The following is a 17,420-nucleotide window of genomic DNA, read 5'->3' as shown; positions in this document are numbered from 1 at the left end:
AATATATTCCAGTGAAAAAGGTGGTAAGAGATGGGATAACCAGCCATGGATAAACAAGGAAACAAAGGAGAGTATCAAATTAAAAACCAATGCGTATAAGGTGGCCAAGGTTAGTGGGAAAGTAGAAGATTGGGAAAATTTTAAACGACAGCAAAGAAAGCAATAAAGAAGGGAAAGATAGTTTACGAATGTAAACTTGTGCAAAACATAAAAACAGATCGTAAAAGCTTTTACAGATATATAAAATGGAAAAGAGTGACTAAAGTAAATGTTGGTCCCTTTAGAAGATGAGAAGGGGGATTTAATAATGCGAAATGTGGAAATGGCTGAGACCTTAAACAGTTATTTTGCTTCGGTCTTCACAGTGGAAGACACAAAAATCATGCCACAAATTGCTGGTCACGGGAATATGGGAAGGGAGGACCTTTCGATAATCACTTTGAATAGGGGAGTAGTGCTGGACAGGCTAATGGGTCTCAAGGGAGACAAGTCCCCTGGTGCTGATGAAATGCATCCCAGGGTATTAAAAGAGATGGTGGAAGTTATAGAAAATGCTTTCGTAAAATTCTACCAACATTCTCTGGACTCTGGGGAGGTGCCATCGGATTGGAAATCAGCTAATGTAACGCCTCTGTTTAAAAAAGGGGGCAGACAAAAAGCAGGTAACTATTCGCCGGTTAGTTTAACATCTGTAGTGGGGAAAATGTTTGAAGCTATCATTAAGGAAGAAATAGCGGGACATTTAGATAGGAATAGTGCAATCAAGCAGACGCAAGATGGATTCATGAAGGGGAAATGATGTGTAACTAATTTATTGGAAGTCTTTGAGGATATAAAGAGCATGATGGATAGAGTTATACCGATGGATGTGGTGTATGTAGATTTCCAAGAGGCATTCGATAAGGTGCCACACAAAAGGTTAATGCAGAAGATAAATGTATGCGGAGTCAGAGGAAATGTATTAGCGTGGATCGAGAATTGGCTGGCTAACTGAAAGCAGAGAGTCGGGATAAATGGGTCCTTTTCGGGTTGGAAATCGGTGGTTAGTGGTATGCCACAGGGATCAGTGCTGGGACCACAACTGTTTACAATATACATCGATGACCTGGAAGAAAGGACAGAGTGAAGTGTAACACAATTTACAGATGACACAAAGGTTAGTGGGAAAGCGGGTTGTGTGAGGACACAGAGAGGCTACAAAGAGATTTAGATAGGATAAGCGAATGGGCTAAGGTTTGGCAGATGGAATACAATGTCGGAAAATGTGAGTTCATCCAACTTGGGACAAAATAACAGTAAAAGGGAATATTATTTGAAAGGGGAGAAATTACATCATGCTGCAGTGCAGAGGGACCTGGGTGTCCTCGTGCATGAATCACAAAAAGTTAGTTTGCAGCTACAGCAGGTAATCAGGAAGGCGAATGGAATGTTGGGCTTCATTGCGAGAGGGATGGAGTACAAAAGCAGGGAGGTCCTGCTGCAACTGTGCAGGGTATTGGTGAGGCCGCACCTAGAGGACTGCGTGCAGTTTTGGTCACCTTTCTTAAGGAAGGATATATTAGCTTTGGAAGGGGTACAGACACGATTCACTAGGCTGATTCCGGAGAAGAAGGGGTTAACTTATGATGCTAGATTGAGTAGACTGGGTCTTTACTCGTTGGAGTTCAGAAGGATGAGGGGTGATCTTATAAAAACATTTAAATTAATGAAGGGGATAGACAGGATAGAGGCAGAGAGGTTGTTTCCACTGGTCGGGGACACGAGAACTAGGGGGCACAGCCTCAAAATACGGGGGAGCCAATTTAAAACCGAGTTGAGAAGGAATTTGTTCTCCCAGAGGTTTGTGAATCTGTGAAATTCTCTGTCCAAGGAAGCAGTTGAGGCTAGCTCATTGAATATATTCAAATCACAGATAGATAGGTTTTTAGCCAGTCAGGGAATTAAGGGTTATGGGGAGGGGGCGCGTAAGTGGAGCTGAGTCCACGGCCAGATCAGCCGTGATTTTGTTGGGTGGCGGAACAGGCTCGAGGGGCTAGATGGCCCAGTCCTGTTCCTAATTCTTATGTTCTTCTGTTCTCATGTTCTTATTAATGTTGGGGAAGTACAGAACCAGGGGTCACAGTCTTAGGATAAGGGTAAGCCATTTAGGACCGAGATGAGGAGAAACGTCTTCACCCAGAGCGTGGTGAACCTGTGGAATTCTCTACCATAGAAATTTGTTGAGGCCAATTCACTAAATATCTTCAAAGAGGGGTTAGATGTAGTCCTTACTACTAGGGGGGTCAAGGGGTATGGTGAGAAAGCAGGAATTGGGAATTGAAGTTGCATGTTCAGCCATGTACTCATTGAATGGCGGTGCAGGCTCGAAGGTCCGAATGGCCTACTCCTGCACCTATATTCTATGTTTCTATGTTTCTATACATATTGAATAAATCAGCTTGGTTCAAACACAGTGTGTCGAATGTTTGATTTCTCCACAATAATAACTAATTAATGTTCTGTTACCGACTGTTCCATTTTGAAGCCTTTTCTTACTGTAGATTATTTCACTTCTCCCCCAGTTGATCTTTTATGATATCAAATCCCAAGATTGTTCTCTTTGAGTATATGGCTTGTGGTTGTCATAAACTGAACCGGAGTGTTTCACATTGCACTCATATGACATTCCTTTCAAGCAACCATTGAAAGAACTATGTTGCTTAAGACTGGAAATCTATTATTTTGTACATTGTTTAACGCTTTTTGAATGTGGTTACTATATGTAATCGTCTTTGAAATGTGTGATCTTTTTAACTGTGTTTCCTGATTTAATAGTTTTGTTGATATAATTTCTTGTTACTAATATAGCTTGCAGAATTTCTTGCATCAAGATAATTGTTTAAATACTTCCATTATCGGGTCTTTAGCTCCTCCACTGATCCCTGTGAACAACCTTTGATTCGGGACTGGGTTTGGGCGCAGGTTTAGGGTTTAGTGGTTGTGGTTATTTGTTAGAATTGGGGTTAGTGGTTGGGATAGTCAGTCGGATATTAGGCACCTTGGAATCCCGGGCCAAAGTCCACCATAAGCGAAGGAAGAGCATCCAGGAGGGCACTGAACACCTCGAGGCTCATCGCCGAGAGCATGCAGAAAACAAGTGCAGGTAGCGGAAGGAGCATCTGACAAAGCAGACTCAACACCCAGACTTTCCATCAACGACTGTCTGTCCCACCAGTGACAGTGACTATAATTCCCATATTGCACTGTACAATCACCTGAGAACTCACTTTTAGAGTGGAAGCATTTCTTCCTCAATTTCGAGGGATTGTCTATGATGATGATGATGAGGCTTAGGAGATAGTAATTCTCTGAACACCTCGAGTCTCAACGCCGAGAGCATGCAGATATCAAGTGCAGGCAGCAGAAAGAGCGTGCACAAACCAGTCCCACCTACCCGTTCCCTCAACGACTATCTGCCCCATCTGTGACAAGTCAGAGGCTCTCATATTCGACTGTTGAGCCACCAGAGAACTTACTACAGGAGTGGAAGCAAGTCTTCCTTGATTCCGAGGAACAGCCTATGATGATGAGTAATTAACATAGAAACCATTATTGACAATATAAGTGTCACTGGACGTGCCCTTTTCCATTTCATGCCTTTAACCTCATGCAGACGAGTCACAAAACTGCCTCACAAACTGTTCATTCAAAGAACCTTCTTTCCTGCAAGCCTCATTTCCTCCCTTCTCTACAAATCTCACCGAACATTTAATTTCGGACATTAGATTTTGGTATTTTGCAACAAGAACAGACGGATACGTTTGCTGTGCTGGTTACATCAAATTATCAGCCAGTCTGAAAAGTGCTTCTGACAATAACCTATTACAAAATTGAAAAAAATAGAAAAGCAAATTATAATTTAAATGGAGAAAAATTGCAAAGTGCTGCAAAACAGAGGGAGTTGGGGGTCCTTGTATATGAAACACAAAACGTTAGTATGCAGGTACAGCAAGTAATCAGGAAGACAAATGGAATGTTGGACTTTATTGCAAGGGGGATGGATTAGAAAAGCTGAGAAGTCCTGCTGCAACTGCACAAGGTATTGGTGAATCCAAACCAAGAGTACTGCATACAGTTTTCATCTCCGTATTTAGGGAGGAATATACTTGCATTGGAGGTGGTTCAGAGAAAGTTCACTGGGTTGATTGCAGTGATGAGGTGATTGACTTATGAAGATAGGTTGAGTAGGTTGGGCCTATTCTCATTGGAGTTCAGAAGAATGAGAGGTGACCGTATTGAAAAATATAGGATAATGAGTAAGCTCGACAATATGCTTGCAGAGAGGATATTTCCAGTCATAGGGGAAACTAAAACTAGGGGGCAAAGTCTCAGAATAAGGGGCCGCCCATTTAAAACTGAGATGAGGAGGAATTTCTTCTCTCAGATGGTTGTAAATCTATGGAATTCTCTGCCCCAGAGAGCTGTGGAGGCTCGGTCATTGAATATATTTAAGGCGGAGATACATAGATTTTTCAGCAATAAGGGAATAAAGGGTTATGGGGAGCAGGCAGGGAAGTGGAGCTGAGTCCATGATCAGATCAGCCATGAGGGGCCAGGTGACCGACTCCTGTTCCTACTTCTTATGTTCCTGTACCAGGCCCCACCAGTCACCATCTGATTCCACCGTCATATCTTCATCCATTACTCAGCTTTTGCCATCACTAGAGCTGGTTTCACCATCATGACCATTGCCCACACTAAGACTCTCTAATTCCCGAATGGTGCACAAACGCCAGCATGGACTGGTTATTCCGAATGGCCCATTTGTGTGTCGTAAATCCTATGTAATTTTGTAGTCTCAGTGTAAGTGGTCCCTGGAATTGGTGCCTCAGTGTAACTGGTCCAAGGATCTCGTGTCGCAGTGTAAGTGGTCCCTGGATTTGGTGTGTCAGTGTAAGTGGTCCCTGGATTTCGTGTCACAATGCGAGTTGCTTTTGGATTTGTTGTTTAAAGCACCTCGTCACTGGGACTGAGTGCAAACCCGCAGTCCAACATTGCATTCAGCACAGAATGATCCCACTCAGTCTATTCCCAATTAACACGGTCCACATTAATTCTACAGAAACAACCCAGTGCCCACAAGTAACTGCTGCCCCGCATTTAACTTCAGTGAAACACGCAATTCTAAACATTTTAAAATAAAAATGAACCGCATCATAGCACAACAGAAGTGATTAATTTCAGTAAATCCCCCTCACTCATACACCTCCTTCATTTCGATCCCTCTCTAAATACAACTCCTCACCCCAGCTCCTCTTTCACACTGGAGGTAATTCTCAGGAGCTTCTGTGTGACGGTGCGATGATCACTGGACAATAAAGCGCAGAGACGGCGGGGAGGGGGGGTGGGGGCTGCTCATTATCCTCGATGTGATTTAATCCGCTTTCCCACTGATTACTGCAGACAGACATGGTCACCTTGTAACAGAATGGTCAGTGTGAAGTCACTTTCTGAACACGAGCACACAAGACAATGTGTTATCAATAAATGGTAAAGTTATTAAACACCCCGCAATTGCATTGTAAACAAAATGGAAATAAATTGATGGAAAATAATTGGTGAAGATAATTATTTATCTCTGTGCAATTGACTAGCAAACATTAAGAGTGTCGTGTTTTGTTTACAAACACATGTAAATATATATATATATATATTGCTAGCAAAGACTCTGTGTGTGCCCTTTTAAGTTGTTCTGCTCAACACGACCGTTTTTACTAAGTGGATTTTAGGACCCTGCGGCAGCCCATCCGGCGGTGCTTGCTGGGTCAGGATATAAGGAGGCCGTGCGCTTTTCCTCCTCCCACAGCCTGTGGGAATGGTGCAGATATTTAAAGGGACAGGGACTCCCCTTTCTCTGCTACTTTATAGTTAAAGGGACAGTCCAGTTTATCTTGGGGTGTCGGAGTACTTCGCTAACCGAGCTCCCATTGACAGTCGCTCCCTTCTGTACTGTACAGTGATTGTAAAGCTGTCCATTTCAGTGACTTGAGCATTTCTAAAATGTCTCACTGATTTTGAAGATCCAATTGTATAATTTGGAAAGAGTCCAGATTTGTGCAGTGTGACGAAGATTTCATTTAAAGGTGGAGTAAAATTTGTTTCAAAATATTCTGTTCTAACCCTTCCCCAACCCCCCAAATTTTAGAACACTACAATACTGACTGGGAAGGTCCCAAGTTCAATCCTTGATCTGGGCTGTCGGTTGACCTCAGCCTTGGCAGCAGTTCAGGGGTTATAATTGTCCTCAATACCATTGGGCTAAATAAGAGTAAAAATCAGCCACTGCCCCTGCTCTTCAGACCGATGAAGTGACATCAACTGGGAAGTGTGTGGATGTCATTTGAGGACAGGATTTGAGGCTGTGATGCCTACCACAGTGGGAATCCTGCTGGCACTCACTGTGTCGACTGATGGTGAGGCACGAGAGGTTTTCTAATGTCTGTGGAATTGCACCCAGCCAGATTCCGCACTTTCTGGAGATAATACATCTGAGGCGATGAAAGGAATGTTGATTTTAGAGAGGGAGGATGGAGGGTAGAGCCTTGCATAAGGAATTTACAGCTTAGGGGGGACAGGAGAGGTCAGGATGTTCTGTAGAATCTGGAATGGTGTGTTCTGAATTTCAATCCTTTACTTAAAGTAACAACATTTGTAACCACCATTTGCAGGGTGTTCGAAGAGGAGGATCTGCAGCTGGGAAACTCAAACCGGACATCACGTCAAGATTTGAGAGATTCCCTGGATTGATCAGGATCACCTTATCATCAGCCTTTGTAAAAACATCAATCACAGCGGGGAGAAACAGGACACATGTTCTGTGTGTGGATTTACCTTCAACCAATCGTTCAGCCTGTGAGACTCGTGCGTCCACCTGACGCAACACTGTAAATGTAGGGACAGTGGGAATGGATGCTGTTGCACGTAGAAAGTAATTCAGTCGCTCATCTCACCAATTGACATTCAAGGCGTTAGATAACAGACTTTCTCCTGTGAATTTAGAGCTAGGTTATTAGGCTGTGATGTGTTTACTTATTCATCTAGTTGATTCTAAACCTTTGCCACTTATTTGATGTCATTGGTTTAGAGAGAGATGCTGTGGGGTGTTGTGGAAAAATATTTCCGAGATTGTATAATATATAAAGAGAGGTTTATTAAATCGGAGACAAAGCTTTGGGAGAAGTGTTAGATACCCCTGTCTCTGAACCAGCTTCTCAATTTGATATCTCCAGTGAGGTTATTTTATCTTACAAATTACGTCACTTTACATCACGTGTTTTAGCACTAGTCCTTAAGTCCAATCATCGCATTACAAGGTTTACAAAGCTTTTCATACAATTACTGTCCAAGGCTGAGCTCTTGATATAAACCAGCCTCACATTGTGACAGGAATTATATACATCCAAGAGGACTAGTTCCCCTTTTATCAGCAAAAAAAACAAGTGGCAGGCTTTTTGGCACCGGTATAGACAAACATACCCCCACTTATCTCTCCAGTCGTTCATTATCTCACTTTCCTATCTCCATAACTCAAGGTCAGCATACCTTGAAGTGTAACTATGTTTTTTTGTATAAAGCATATTGCATCAGTATTGTCCCTTACAAAATTCATTCAAGTGGAAAATAAAAACAAATGTTTGATCCCGTATACTAGTCAAGTATATGTCCAAAAATCCGCTCCAACATTATTTCCCCTTTTGGTCCTGGAGGATGTTCACGAAATCCAGATGACCACAATGATAGTAGCATGGTGTCATATATTCGTCCTTTGGGGTATGTTACTTCCATGATGTCCCGTATGTCCACCTTGCCTGTAGCTCCAGGCTACCCTTCAAAGATAGTGGTCGGTGTCAACGTCATCTGTTTCTTCATCCTTGGTGTCTTCAGGCATTTCCATCAGGTGTGCTGCTGCTTCTTCGGCGATTACACTGGTTACTGGATCAGTCGGGCCTTCATAACTTTACAGCAGATATTAAAACACCCGATAATCAGACAGCAAGTAGTTATTATTACAACCAGAATAATTACTCCATGCATAAGATAGGACCCCCAGGATTCCCCTAACAGCCAGTCAAACCAGCCAGATCCTCCTTCTGTCGTGGATAACTTCTTTACCTCCCTTCTTATGTGATCAGCGAGGTTGGTTAGGTTTTCTGAATTATCGGAAATGTAAGCGCAACATTCAGCTCCAATTAAGGCACATGTGCCCCCACTTTGTGCTCGTATCTAGGGCCATTCGGTTCTGGAGTACCATTGTGAGTATGGGTACCATTTCAGCCGTTATGCCCTCCATTGCTTCAGCAGTGTCGTTAACTATCTGTTCCAGTACCCTCTCTAGGTTATGTAATTCATCCATGGTGCGTCCTATCCCGAATGGGAGCATCATGACCCCAAATAGCCTTTCTACCGGGGTAAGAGCTCGTCTTATTCGACCTGGTGTCTGTACTTCTGCTAAAGTATGTACCCGTCTGACAAAGGGGACCACATATCCCAAATAACAGGACCCCCTCCAGTCCTGTGGCAACCAGGGGTAGGCCTTGTGCCCGCACACAAAATAATTGCCACTGTATGCTGTTAGATTCGATCCCAATCTCTCTCTCTCAGCCCCCGTCGCCACCTAATCTTAGGGTCCCAGTCCTGGCTACTTGTCTGATTCTTCAAACTCTCCACTTCAAGGAACCTCTGGTTTATTGTTTCGCTGTCTGTTATGTTCCACCTGGTGAGGTTAAAGTATTGCGTACTATTGCTATATCCTGCTCAAAACCTGTTTCCTCACCAGTCAGGTTTCTAGTGAAACAAATGTCAGCAGTGAGCCTTCCAACTCCTGAGGTGTTGGTCAAAACCATGAATGGGGGTCGTACCAACCTATTGTATTCCGGATGGTACCATCCGTCAATGCATCCAAAAGGTAACCCTCCCATCTCCACGTTTCTTTATTACCCACTCCACTACTTCCAAAATGTTGAGGGAGATTGACCTCAAAGGGATGCCTCCTTTGCTATGTATGGGGATGTGCGAACATACCCAGCAACTCGAAAAGTTCCCACTTTGTGCATAAACATAAGACATGTATAAAAAGGTATTCACATGTAACTCTCGTTTCGGTCTAGCTAGCAGGCCGGACCAAACATGAACTATGATAATCGCACCAATCGCAATATATAGTTTCATCTTATTACTCAAAAATTAACAAATAGTCAAAGGCAAAATGGCCATATGGCTTGCTTGAAGAATCTCTCGCTGTCAATCTGTAAATAGACAAACAACAACAACTAATACGTGTGCTAAACGGCTCGTTCAAAAACCTTAAGATGGGTCCAATGCTTCCATTGTCCGTTCCCTTTTACATCGATGCAGGCACAAGTGTCCCCGCTGATTATAACCTCATATGGTCCTATCCATTTTGGGGCAAACCCCAGTCTTCCCGGTACGACCCTTACCATAAAGCGACTTCCCGCCAACGGGACTTCAGGGAGCTTTGTAAGCTCTGCTGCCGCATCTCTTTCTTCCTGATTGAAACTGTCGAGGAAATTTCTAAGTTAAAGTAACTCAAGCGGAGATTTCAGAGTCTTGCTTCAAGAGATTCTTTAATATGTACAGGCGAGATATCTCGGAGAGCTGCTTGGTCCTTACCAAGGCAATACTCCGAAATTCTATAGAAACTTGTTCCATCTTTATACAGAAAAAAAGGAATTTTATCTCTACAATTGACACCTACATTATTCAGGAACATTACCAATTCTAAACAGGGCACAAAGGTCAGTTTACACAGCCCAACAGTATCTTGTCACGTCATTATTCAATCTTTTCGAGGGTCAGCAAGATCATCACTAAAAGCCCCTCTTATCAGAGAAATCAGTTTGTCCAGGCAATGGGGGTATCTTAACATATACAAATACCAGATGTACAGCTTTCATGTTATCTGTTCTTTTCTAACAAAGAAGAGACATCAAGTATTTTCTGGCCTTGCAGGATTCTGCAGTCTCAGCACAGAATTAAACTTACTAAAAGGAAGAGAGAAATTTAACCCCTTCCTATATCGTGAACTAAAGTTCTTCCACAACTCCCTCCTTGTTGATCTTTTATCTTTAATGATCAACATGCTTTCCTTCTTAGAAAGAAAAGGGAGGCTCATACCCCTCTGGGTAAGGTCTCATCTCTAAACATTCTTTTTCATTATAGTCATCTAACTGTCCCTCTATTCTGTTTAACCTTCCTTTCACGATCACATTTTTCTGCTCTATTTTTTCTACTAGGTTCATTACTTGTCCTAACAGGGATCTTACTTTCAGCCCCATTCCACAGACAATTAGCAGCAGAATCAGCAAAATTACACCAAGTACTACTATCGGGTGTATTGCCAGTTTTAATACCGCTGTTGCCCTGGGGGACCAGCCTAGGAATATATCCCACCAGTGATGCGCTGTTATAGAGGTAACTGTGTTTGCTATTCGTACTAATTGTCCCTTTTTAAAACTCATTTCTATCTCAAATTGGTGAATATCTCTGCCCCGCTTGGACAATGCCTTTTCTATTTCTTTGTCATTTTGTCTGTTATGTAGCCAGATACCTGTAGTTGCTGTAGCCCTTCATCCCACGCATTTCTCAACTCTATACTTTCTCCTATTAGTCCTCCTACAACCTGGATTTTGTTTTGCAGGGTCTCTATATCTATTGTGTTCAAGGCTCCCATTCCTACTCCTACCCCACCTAATACAGTTCCCAGCACGTCTCGCTTTTTTCTCAAGGATCGGTCCAGTGTGACTCCAACACTGGTCGTGTTGCAACCATCCCTCTCCCTTAGCGGATATAGGATTTGTATGGTTAAATTTACTATACCTGGGGATCTTACTACCGATATGCAGGTGGTCAATATCCGTTTTAAATGGCCCGGATCTCTGGGGGAATGCCTATTTTTATTATGTGTCCACTGTTTAATATAGGTTCCCCCATGTAGTATTTTTGTACGGTTCATGCACTTTACCCATCCTCTGTTTTCTATTTTAAAATGACAATCTTCTTCGGGGTCACAAAACGTGCCATTAGTTTCTTGGCTCTCAGCTATTTCCTTGCTGGTCAGGCATGTCATATGTACCTTCCATTTCAAGGTTATGTTAAATCCTTCCTCACTGGTTATTTTCACTTCCCCTGATCTTGGGTCCACCCCTATTCCGCAGGCCTCACACCTTACTGTGAAGTTCCCCACTTTGCAATCCTCTTTTTCCGAACATACATAAGTGTCCTGCTGTCCTGCTTTGTCAATCGTGCCCCAGGCCATTTCTCCTTTCCATATTTTACCTTCTTTTATAAACCTTTCTTCTGTTTTAACTCTTCCCACTGCCAGAAGGATTAACATACCCAGTGTCCCCTGATAGTTTTGCCAGGAGTCCTTCCTCATCTTCCTCCCTTTGTTTTCTTCTATAATGCTCCTGAACCAATTCGTTAAAATAATAGCTTACTAGTACAATAGTAACAGTGATCCACAAGATAAAGACCCAAATTGGTATACAGGCAAGTTCTGACATCTAGCTTGATACTTCGGGGTATTATGCTCTTAGTCCAGCCTGGCTCGGTAGAAACAAAAGGGGATGAGTACAGTTCTTTTCGGGGTGTGTCCGCCCTAGCTCGGTATTTCTTCTTCTTGCTGTGTTTCGTCTGGAAGGTAGTATTTACATCGGGTGGCGTGTATCCAATTTGGATGTTTTTCCAGTTTCAGGGCGGTTCTTGTTGTGAGGATTATCTGATATGGTCCCTTCCACCTAGGAGAAAAAGATTCCTTGTTTAGAGTTTTCACTAATACTTGCTCTCCCGGCCTGAAAGGGTGCATGTTTCCCTCTGACGGAGGTACTTGGGTCTGTTTTATTCGCTCATGCAGGCTTCTCGCTATTTCACACATGGCCTGAGCATATTTTAGCGACTTTTCGTCATTCCAAATTAATGCTACCTTTTCTGCTCCTAGTGGCGGTTTCACACCAGTAGGCATTGGCCTTCCTAATAAGGCTTCATGGGGTGTCAAACCAGTATTTCGGTTCTTTTGGTTTCTTATGGTATATAGTACCAATGGAAGGGCATCTGGCCATTTTAGTCCTGTTTCTTGACATACTTTAGTAAGGGTGGACTTTATCACTCCATTGACTCTTTCCACCATGCCTGAGGACTGAGGTTGATACGGTATGTGCAATTTCCACTGGAAACCTAGCGCTTCGGCTAGATTCTGCACTATTTTTCCTGTAAAATGTGTTCCTCTGTCACTGTTGATTCCCATAGGTATCCCATATCTTGGCACTATTTCTTTAAATAGGATCTTCACTACTGTTCGGGCATCATCCTTCCTTGTTGCATATGCCTCTACCCACCTTGTAAACATATCTACTATTACTAATAGATACTTAAAGCCTAATACTGGAGGCATGTGGACAAAATCAATTTGCAAATTTTCAAAGGGCATGCTTGGTTGGGGTAGATGGTCATATTCTGCAGGCGTCTTTCCTCTATTGTTTTGTTGGCAAATTTGGCAGGTTTTAGCAATTTTCTCAATTATTACTGTTATTCCTGGTGCATACCATTGCGCATTGATAGCATGTATCATCCCTCCTTTGCCCATGTGAGCCTGACCATGAGCTAGGCGCGACAAGGGCAAAAACAAAGACCTGGGACATACAGTTCGTCCGTCAGGATGGGTCCAGATATTATTTTTTAAAAAAACATCCTTGTTTCTCCCATGTTTTTCTTTCCTGCACTGTAACTTGTTGCTGTGCTATTTCAAGTTGTTGGGCGCTCAGTGTTGGCAGAGGGGAGACTGAGGCTGCCTGTAGGCAGCACGTCTGTTCCAAAGCGGCTCGTCGGGCCGCCTCGTCGGCCCTCCTATTTCCTATTGATACTTCATCTTCACCAGTTGTGTGGGCTGCGCATTTAATAACAGCAACCCTTTTTGGCAATTGAATGGCATCTATCAGGTTAAGCACTAATTGTGAGTGCTTAATATGCTTCCCGCCAGAGGTGATGAAGCCTCTGTTTTTCCATAGTTGTCCAAAATCATGGACTACACCAAATGCATATCTTGAATCGGTATATATATTAGCAGATTGATTTTTAGCTAATATACATGCTCTAGTTAGGGCGAACAATTCAGCTGCCTGTGCCGAGGTTCCGGGGGGCAAGGCAAATGCCTCAACAATTTCATATGGGTTCACAATAGCATAGCCTGCCAGGAGCAAATTGTCTGATGGTCTGTGAGACGACCCATCTGTATAAAGAATGAGATCGGGATTGTCCATTGGTTCCGTAAGCAAATCTGGTCTAGGCATGGTAGCCATCTCCACTGTTGACAGACAGTCGTGCTGGTCTGGGTCCTCTATTTCTCTAGTGGAGCTGGTAGGAACAAAAACAGCAGGGTTTACTGCAGGCGCACGGCGAAAAGTGTAGTTAGGGTGTGACAACAGCAGCACCTCGTAGCCTGTCCTTCGGGATGCTGTGAAATGCTGAGTTGCTGCGGAATTCAACAATAACAGCACCGCTTGCGCGGTGATAACAGTACACGGATAGTCCAATACAATTGGTACTGATTTTTCCACCATGACCGCAGTAGCGGCTACAGCACGCAGACAAGCAGGCATTCCTCGTACTACTGGGGGGAGCATTACCGAATAATAAGCAACTGGTCTATTTCCCCCCACCATGTTCTTGGGTTAACACTGCTGTTGCGAATCCTTCTTTTTCATTCACATACATTAGACTTGTCCAACATGGTTTTTATGTTTAGCCCAGAGTTCGGGGGACACTTGACTCAGTGCCATTGGTATGTTAGGGCTAGTTTGTCCGGGGGGTTGCTGTTTTTCAAACGTAGCATCGTGCCCTTTTCTCTCCCAGTGGAGAATTCCTCTGTCACGGGTGATAAATTCTAGCCGTATATCCTGCAGTTCTATCATCGCCCATGGTTGATAACCTGGTCGCTGTCTTTTCTCTTCTATGTCTAAGATCATCCCGCCCATGTCTTTAGGTTTTGCTGGGGGCTTTACAGCCAATGTCAGATGGGGTGTCGTATTTTCTTCTTTAAATCGTTTTTGTTGTAACGGTGTTAGCTCCACGGCCACCCCCAACCCTTCAGATCCGAAATAAATGTGGGGAGTAGCTTCTATTACTTCGTTTTTATTTAAGAACGGTTGCACAAAGCGCTGATAGTCTTCAGCCCTGTGTCGAGTATACCAGGCTGTACAGTGAAGCTGAACTGCCTCAAAGCTTGTTAAGATGATATACAATAACTCTTTAATATTAGGGTCAATTTTAATCTTTAAGTTTTCCACTGCCTCTTTTATCAGGGGGGAGTAGAAGTTGCCACTCAGTTGCCAACTATAAAGGGCAGCACTTTCTTCATTCTTTTCCTCTTTCTCTCTTTCTATCCCATTAAAGAACTGATGAATGTTATTTGGAGGGATCTCCATAAACATCCCTTCCTTTGTGCAATATATTGTGGCTCCTAGTTTGCACAAAGTCTGTCTTCCTAATAGAGGGAGAGGCGTTGTCTTAGAGACTATCAGGGTTTCGTCATTAACTTGTTGTCCTTCAATTGTCAATTTAGTAGGTTCGGATAAAAAATCTTTCAAGGGGACGCCGGCCACACCCATGCTTAAAACAGTGGTGTTGCTTACGGGTAATCCCACAGAGGGCGGTACAGAGGACATAGTGGCGCCGGTATCCACCAGGAACTTTACATAAGTGTTTCCTACTTTTAGTATTGCTAAGGGATTTTCTTCTATGTCCGTTGATAAGCGAAGAGTCGCTGCCTGTACCGTTATGCCTCTGGGGCATCCCTATGCTGATTGATACGGATTGGGGTTAGAAAAGGAAAATTGAGGGGCTGGTGGAGGTGGAGGTTCGGAAAAGTTCCCTTGCGACCCTCTATTCTGTTTGGGCGGGCATCTACAGTCGCGAGCCCAATGCCCTATTCTTCCACAATTTCTACACTCATCTTGAGAGCGATCTCGCTGTGACCACTGTCCTCTTCCTCTTCCTCTACCCCTAAATCCCCCTCGATTCTGCGCCTGCCCTCCGCCTCTCTGCTGGTAATATTGACCTGTTGCTTTGGTTTTACTTACGTAATTGAACAATCCCTCCCTGTCCATGTTTGCCAAGACAGTGACTGTCTCTTTCCAGGTTTTTCCTTGCCAATCTAAAACTTTAATTTTGTAGGTCTTTGCATGCTGTGGTAACATGCAGTTCAGCAGTGTTTGTACTGCTAAAGGTTCATTCGTATCTAAGGGTATTCCTGCATACTCCTCCCAGCTATTTTTCCACCTGGCTGCGAAATCTATCATTGATTCTTCCGCTTTCTGCAAACAGCGAGTAACCTCCCCTATATCCCCATGTTTTCTAGCCCCTTGTAGAATTGCATTCCGTCCTCTATTCTGTAGCCAGTGTGTTAAAGATTTGTTTCCTTCATTTAGCAAATCATTATTAGCTCTCCAATCCCCTTCTTCTCCGGGCGGGATATGGAACATATCTTTTACTCCCTGCCAGGAAGATCCGTACGCTGCTTGTAATAATAGTTTAACATCCCCTGGTAGCGGATTATAAATTGTACAGGTCTGCTCAAGCCAGTTATGAAATGCAACAGGTTTCTTTACCGGGTTTGGGGCTGCAGAGATCATATCTCTGGCCTCTCCCGGAGACCAGGGTTTTATAACCGCTGTGGTTCCTATCATTACTCGGGGATTTTGGAGGAGGAGGGTAGAGTCGGCTTCTGACAGAGCTGGGGTTGTTTGTGACCTTAGGACCATACCAGCTCTCAGATTGGCTCCCCCTTTTCTTTCTCTCCTGATTTATTCTCTGATATTTTTACTTTCGGAGGCTGATGTCTTTTTGCAACCTCTAGCCATTTAATAAAACATTTATCCATATAATCTTTGTCCCAAGTAGGGTCTCCTCCCCCTTCCTTAGTTATTTTCCTCCATTCTTCGATTAAAGACAATTTAAAACTTCCTCCATATGGCCAGTCCCCATCAGACCAACCGTATAAATCGCTACTAAACGTTACCGCGTATCGGTCATCTCCTGTTTCTTTAATTACAGTGTCCGCCGGCGAGCCGGGTGGCACAATTGGATCTCCTACCTTCTCTCGTTGCTTTACTACCTTACGAATCCTTTTTTCAGTTTTACGCTGCATACTCATTCTTTTAGTTGGAGGGTCGGTTTTCTTCCCTTTTCTAGGAACTGGACGCAAGCATCCTGCTCGACTAGAGCTGTTTCCCATTCTCTCCGGGTGCAGTTTCTCGCGGTGTTTCCTGAAACGAGAGGTTAAGACACGCCCACAAAAATATATACACACACAGTATTTACAAAGCGCTCACCGGTGTCTCTTTTCGGCTCGGCTCGGGTCTCCTTTAGCTTTCTTGTTATTTTAGCTTCTTACGGTAGCTACCCTATGCCTCACCCTTCCGGGATCTAGGCGGCTTGCCCCTTTTCTAGGACAGCCTAGGCACTTTCCCCCTTAAGCTCGGAAAATCCTTTTAAAATTCCTCTTTTTCTTTTTTTTACTTTTAATTTTGTTCGTTTGGGATCTCGTTATCAGAGATCCTGCCGACTACGCCAGAAACTGTCGAGGAAATTTCTAAGTTAAAGTAACTCAAGCGGAGATTTCAGAGTCTTGCTTCAAGAGATTCTTTAATATGTACAGGCGAGATATCTCGGAGAGCTGCTTGGTCCTTACCAAGGCAATACTCCGAAATTCTATAGAAACTTGTTCCATCTTTATACAGAAAAAAAGGAATTTTATCTCTACAATTGACACCTACATTATTCAGGAACATTACCAATTCTAAACAGGGCACAAAGGTCAGTTTACACAGCCCAACAGTATCTTGTCACGTCATTATTCAATCTTTTCGAGGGTCAGCAAGATCATCACTAAAAGCCCCTCTTATCAGAGAAATCAGTTTGTCCAGGCAATGGGGGTATCTTAACATATACAAATACCAGATGTACAGCTTTCATGTTATCTGTTCTTTTCTAACAAAGAAGAGACATCAAGTATTTTCTGGCCTTGCAGGATTCTGCAGTCTCAGCACAGAATTAAACTTACTAAAAGGAAGAGAGAAATTTAACCCCTTCCTATATCGTGAACTAAAGTTCTTCCACAGTCCCTAACTAATTTACGCATCCCTTTTAATTGAGTACTTAGTTCCAAAACATACCGTTTTATTTTGTCTTTTAATGGGCCTACATCGGTCCCACCTGTTATGATGTTCTCTGGTAATTGCATCGCCCTTCCTGTCATTAGTTCATAAGGGGTTAATTCGGTTGTCCAGTTTGTCGTGGCTCTTAACTTCATCAAAATAATGCGTAATACTTCCGTCCATGTTTTTCCTGACGTTTGCATGGCCTTTGCC

At 43.3% G+C, this 17,420-nt stretch overlaps 1 long non-coding RNA gene across 1 annotated transcript; it reads right to left on the bottom strand.

The window, feature by feature from the left end:
* Window positions 1–9,604: 9,604 nt before the first annotated feature.
* Window positions 9,605–16,177, bottom strand: LOC139251205 (uncharacterized). The gene is made up of 2 exons (XR_011591379.1): window positions 16,145–16,177; window positions 9,605–11,795 (listed from the first exon to the last, which is right to left on the bottom strand). It is a non-coding gene; the product is annotated as an uncharacterized lncRNA (long non-coding RNA).
* Window positions 16,178–17,420: the final 1,243 nt, after the last annotated feature.

This window comes from Pristiophorus japonicus, unplaced genomic scaffold (assembly GCF_044704955.1).
Source record: "Pristiophorus japonicus isolate sPriJap1 unplaced genomic scaffold, sPriJap1.hap1 HAP1_SCAFFOLD_422, whole genome shotgun sequence".
NCBI classification, from domain to species: Eukaryota; Metazoa; Chordata; class Chondrichthyes; family Pristiophoridae; genus Pristiophorus; species Pristiophorus japonicus.
The sequence above is the reverse complement of the archived record's forward strand: the minus strand, read 5'-3'. Positions and strand labels throughout refer to the sequence as shown.